The sequence below is a fragment of the Cebus imitator genome, unplaced genomic scaffold (genome assembly GCF_001604975.1).
Source record: "Cebus imitator isolate Cc_AM_T3 unplaced genomic scaffold, Cebus_imitator-1.0 Scaffold289, whole genome shotgun sequence".
NCBI lineage: Eukaryota > Metazoa > Chordata > Mammalia > Primates > Cebidae > Cebus > Cebus imitator.
This window is the reverse complement of record NW_016107604.1, coordinates 1,328,504-1,333,430: the sequence shown is the minus strand read 5'-3', so window position 1 is coordinate 1,333,430 and position 4,927 is coordinate 1,328,504.

Genomic DNA, 4,927 nt, shown 5'->3' with positions numbered 1-4,927 from the left:
TTGTATTTTTAGTAGAGATGGGGTTTCACCATGTTGGCCAGGCTGGTCTCGAACTCCTGACCTCAGGTGATCCACCTGCCTCAGCCTCCCAAAGTGCTGGGTTTGCAGGCATGAGCCACCACATCTGGCCTAGACACGGTTTTGCCATGTTGTCCAGGCTGGTCTCGAACTCCTGGGCTTAAGCAATCCCTCCCACCTCATTCTCCCAAAGTTCTGCGATTACAGATGTAAGTCACTGCACGCGGCCTTTTTTATTTTTTTTAACCATTTGGGGAGTAAACTGCAGACACCATGTTCCTTTCCCCCTAAATTCTTCAGCGTGTATTTCCTAGGAGCAAACACAGCCTCTTACATGATCACAGCTCAATAATCAGAAAATGTATTGATGATGTAACGATATTATCTGAAATATAATCTGTATTCATATTTTGCCAATTGTCCCAGTAATATTCTTTATGGCATTTTTCCCTCTTCCTTGATCTAGAATCCAATTCAGGATCACAGATTGCAATTAACTGGCATCTCTCTCTCTCTCTTTCTTTCTTTTAGAGGCAGGGTCTTGCTCCCAGGCTGAAGTGCATTGGCGTAATTCCAGCTCACTGCAGCTTCAAACTCCTGGGCTCAAGCAATCCTCCTGACTCAGCCTCCCAAGTAGCTGGGACTATAAGCCTACACCACTATGCCCATCTATTTCTATTTTTATTTGTAGAGACACGGTCTCAGTATGTTGCCCAGCCTGGTCTGAAAGTCCTGGGCTCAACAGATCCTCCCACCTCAGAGAACATCTCTTTAGTCTCGTTTAATCTAGACCAGCTCCTTAGGCTTTCTTTGTCTTCCGTGACATTACATTTTTCTTTCTTTTTTTTCAGACAAAGTCTTGCTCTGTCGCCCAATCTCAGCTCACTGCATCCTCTGCCTCCAGGGTTCAAGTAATTCTCCTTTCTCAGCCTCCTGGTTAGCTGGGATTACAGGCACACATGACCATGCCTGGCTAATTTTTGTATTTTTAGTAATACGGGGTTTCACCATGTTGGCCAGGCTGGTCTCGAACTCCTGACCTCAGGTGATCCACCAGCCTCTGCCCCCCAAAGTGCTGGATTACAGGCATGAGCCACTGCACCCGGCCGATATTAATATTTGTCATAGTACAAGCCAGTTCTTTTGTAGAATGTCTTCCAATTTAATATTGAGATTTCCCCACAGTGAGATTCAGGTTATACATTTTTAGCCAAAATACTACATCGGTGGCAATTACATTTTAAATTTGATTTCTATGTGTGATGAAAACAATATTTAATATATTTTTCCCTCTGACTACATATAAGTCAGATGTAATATAAACAAGGAAGAAGTTCAGTGTGCTACTGATATTTGAAGCCAATATTATTTCTCTGTGGTATACTTATTGTAATATAAGAGAATAGTATACTTTAACAAGAGCATACTGTAATTACTGTCATGCAGAAATTACAAGAAGATTTTGGCTCAATATGAAAACTTTCTAACTTTTAGACCCACATAAAGATGGCTTCAATTTTATGAACTACTTAACTCTGAATAATTCTACCGGGGAAGGCAGAGACATCATTTAGGCATTAGACAAGGACTGAACTAAATGACTTCTAAGGTACTTCGTAATTCTGGTCTGGGTTCCAGAAAGCGTGAAGTCTGGGCTCACTCCAGCTTTCTAAGTGCTGGCAAGGATGTCACTCTTTGAATGAACAGGAAATTTTGTACATTAAGAGTCTACATGTCATGTGAAAAGATGCTCAATTTCACTCAAAATTAAAGAAATGTAAATTAAAACTATGCTAAGATAGCATCTTTTACCTACAAGATTGGCACAAATCTAAAAGTTGAATAACACATTCTGTTGGTAAGGATGTTGGGAAGCAGACATTTTCATGTATTACTGATGGGAATGTAAGCTGATATAAAAACTCTTTGGAAGGTAATTCAGCAATAGCTATCAAAATGATAAATTCATTTACCCCTAAGTGAGCAATTAAAGTTTAGGGAATTCATTCCACAGATATACTTGCATTCATGGAAAATGACATAAGTACAAGGTTACTCAATGCAGCACTGTTTGTGACTGCAAAAGATTAAGAACAATGCAAATGACCATCAATAGGAACTGGCTCAGTAAATGTTTACATATTCATCCAACGAAACTCCATGCAGATGTTAACAACAAGAGGGAGAGACAGTTCTCTTTGTACTGATTTAAAAAGAACTCTGAGGCTGGGCGCAGTGACTCACACCTGTGATCCTAGCACTTTGGGAGGCCAAGGCGAGTGGATCACTTGAGGTCAGGAGTTTGAGACCAGCCTGGCCAACATGGTGAAACCGCATCTCTATTAAAAATTCAAAATTTAGCCAGGCGTGGCAACACACACTTGTAATCCCAGTTACTCCGGAGGCTGAGGAAGGAGAATCGCTTGAACCCAGGAGGTAGAGATTGTAGTGAGCCAAGATCACGCCACTGCATGCTAACCTGCGCTACAGGATCGAGACTCCATGTCAAAATACAAACAACAAACAAAAACTCTGAAATACAGTAAGTGTAGGCCAGGTGTGGTGGCTGACACCTTTAATCGCAACACTTTGGGAGGCCAAGGCAGGTGGATCACCTGAGGTCAGGAGTTCAAGACCAGCCTGGTCAACATGGTGAAACCACGTCTGTACTAAAAATAAAAAAAATTAGCCAGGCGTGGTGGTGAATGCCTGTAATCCCAGCTACTTGGGAGGCTGAGGCAGGAGAATCGCTTGAACCCAGGAGGTGGAGGTTGCAGTGACCTGAGATCACACCATTGCACTCCAGCCTAGGGGACAATATGTAGAGCAGTTTTTACAGTATTCTGTCTTTGGTATAAAGTTTTTACAGTATTCTGTCTTTGGGCTAAAAGTTTATACTCACATTTGCTTTCATGTCCACACATAAACTAAGAAAAGTAGTAAAGCAGATGTCTTGGCAGATGAGGGACAAGGATGAGCAAGAAGCTTTTTACTGTACATCCTATTGTACTTTCAAGTTTCTTTGTTTTTAAGACAGACTCTCACTCTGTTGCCCAGGCTGGAGTGCAATGGCACGATCTTGGCTCACTGCAACCTCTGCCTCCCAGGTTCAAATGATTCTCCTGCCTCGGCCTCTCAAATATCCGGGATTACAGGTCTCTACAGGTGTCACACGCCTGTGTCACACACCAGGTTGCACCATGTTGGCCAGGCTGGTCTCGAACTCCTGACCTCAGGGGATCCACCCTCCTCAGCCTCCCAAAGTGTTGGGATTACAGGCATGAGCCATTGCGCTCGGCCACTTTCAAGTTTTTGAATCATAAGACTGCATTGCCTATTCAAAAACTAAATTAAAAATAAATAAACAAGCCAGGTGCAGTGGCTTGCACCTATAATTCCAGCACTTTGGGAGGCTGAAGCAAGATGATTGTTTGAGGCCAGGAGTTAGAGACCAGCCTGGGCAACATAGCAAGACCATATCTCTACAAAAAAGAAAAATAAATACATAAACAGAATGAACAGAAAATGGTAAAACAAACCAAATGAGAAAGAATTTTTTTCCCTTCCTGTCTACTGGGAGTTATGAACTCCAGAAGCAATTTCCTAGCATTTATGTATTTTTCTTTATTAAATGTGACTCACAGCGGCCGGGTGCGGTGGCTCACACCTGTAATCTCAGCACTTTGGGAGGCCAAGGCAGGCGGATTTCCTGAGGTCAGGAGTTCAAGACCAGCCTGGCCAACATGGTGAAACCAGTCTCTACTAAAAATACAAACATGGCCGGGCGCGGTGGCTCACGCCTGAGATCCCAGCACTTTGGGAGGCCGAGGTGGGTGGATCACAAGGTCAAGAGATCGAGACCATCCTGGTCAACACGGTGAAACCTCATCTCTACTAAAACTACAAAAAATTAGCTGGGCATGGTGGTGCGTGCCTGTAATCCCAGCTACTCAGGAGGCTGAGGCAGGAGAATTGCCTGAACCCAGGAGGCGGAGGTTGCGGTGAGCCGAGATCGCGCCATTGCACTCCAGCCTGGGTAACAAGAGCGAAACTCCGTCTCAAAAAAAAAATACAAAAAATTAGCTGGGCATGGTGGTGCGTGCCTGTAATCCCAGCTACTCAGGAGGCTGAGGCAGGAGAATTGCCTGAACCCAGGAGGCGGAGGTTGCGGTGAGCCGAGATCGCGCCATTGCACTCCAGCCTGGGTAACAAGAGCGAAACTCCGTCTCAAAAAAAAAATACAAACATTAGCCATTAGCCAGGTGCAGTGGCACGTGCCTATAGTCCCAGCTACTCGGAAGACGGAGGCAGGAGAATTGTTTGAACCTGGGAGGCGGAGCTTGCAGTGAACGAAGATCGTGCCACTGCACTCCAGCCTGGGCGACAGAGACTCCGTCTCAAAAAAAAAAAAATTGTGACTGACAAGTATCAAAAGACATTCTCATTCTCAGCAGTGTTAGAGAGAGAGAGAGAGACAGATGCAATTTTTTTCCCAAGATACCAAATCCCCATGCATTTATAGAAGCATGGTGGTGCTTTAAACAAATGCTTTTGGATCCCTTTTACATTGTCTATGAGCCCCCACCCCCAGCTTCTGTGTGTGGCCTGCACCTGTGACACTCTTTGGAGGCCTGCCCTTTGGCTGCTGGAGCCACTTTGCCTACTTGTGTAGAGAGCAAGGAATGCCTGAGAGTTTACTTCGCCTCAGGCAGCCTTAACCAATGACTGACCAGACCGGTGCAGCTAGGAAATTCCAACTCCTTGCCTCTGCAGCTTGGAGGTATAATTTGTCTCAGAGCTTTCCCCGGGATCAAGCTGAGGCTGGGACTTGGCTTGAGAGAGCAGTCTTACTTGCTTCTTCGCCTTTTCCATGTCTTCCCTCTTCCACTCCGTTATCCTTTATTGGTTT